Here is a 1,271-nt window from a genome sequence, read left to right on the forward strand (position 1 = left end):
CAACGCCACCCCTCCATCTCTCCCCTCCAGTCACCCCCCCAAGTCAACGCCACCCCCTCCCCCATTAAATGGGCTCTTAATTACCCTCCCCTCCGGTCAACGCCACCCCTCCATCTCCCCCTCTTATCAACCTTAGGTCAACGCGACCCTCTTTTTTATACCCCTCCCTCTCCCTCCCCCCGCTCTGCATCGGCACTTGACCGTGTGGGGCTTGCGACCCAACATGCTGCATTAGGGGAAGGGAAAGGAAAGGAGAAAGGAAGGGGAGAAAGGAAAGGGGGAAAGGAGCATGAAAGGTGCAGGAAAGTCATTAATCGCTTATAGTACACCGTGTTGTAGGCGTTGCCTCCTTATGCAGGCGGTGAACAGACACTTTGGCGGGGTGAGTTTCAACCCCTCGATTTTCGCCCGGTAATATTCTTCCGTCTTACCGGGTTCAGCGGTTTTTAGTAGTGTCTTCATGAGGAGGTCTTTTTTTTCACAGAGAGTGTTCCAAGACGTTTTTCCTAGTTATAGCTTTTGTATTTCGGGGTAGAGATTACCCATCTCCTTAAAGTCACCGTCGCGCTCAAGGAGCACAAATGGTTCGTTTCTCAACAATTTAAAATAGAGCATGTGAGACTCTCTATTCTTTAGGCGTGCGGTCTGTAGCCGAGGGGTCCGCAACTAGGTTCGAGCGCGTACACTGGCCGCCCGGAAAACTGGGAAGACCGGGAAGACCACCAGTAAGACTAAAGAAAACCGAAGAAGACCAATAAAATCGTAGGCCACAAATGTGACGGAAAACCGCGGAAAACCAAAACATATTAGGGAAGACCGGAAAAACTTTAGGAAAGACCTAGAAATTGCAAGGAAGACCAGAAAATGTGAGGGAAAACCGATTAAAATGCGAGAAAACCGCAGAAAACTGGAGGAAGCCTTTCAAAAATCTCAGAAAACCAAGATATTGGGAAAACCAAGAAAAAGTTGGGAAGACCGGGAAAACCTTAGGAAAACCTAGGAAAACTAGGAAGCCCACCACATGTGTACACCGGCAACTCGTCTGTAGCGCCCCTTAAGATGCTGGGTGACGGGTCGCACAAGATGCCTATACTTTACAACAGCAAGTGGGTCAGCTCGCAGTAAGTCAGTGTGAGCGTCCCTTTTTGTAAAACTGTACGGCCGGCTCCCCTTGGTCGTGCCAGGTCATGACCAGCTGCTTGCCAGTGGCCTGGTTCAGCGTGAGGCGCAAGATTTCCATGTCCGTTCGCTTCAACGTACGAGGACAGAGT

This window comes from Frankliniella occidentalis, unplaced genomic scaffold (assembly GCF_000697945.3).
Source record: "Frankliniella occidentalis isolate FOCC.00 unplaced genomic scaffold, Focc_3.1 Scaffold573, whole genome shotgun sequence".
NCBI lineage: Eukaryota > Metazoa > Arthropoda > Insecta > Thysanoptera > Thripidae > Frankliniella > Frankliniella occidentalis.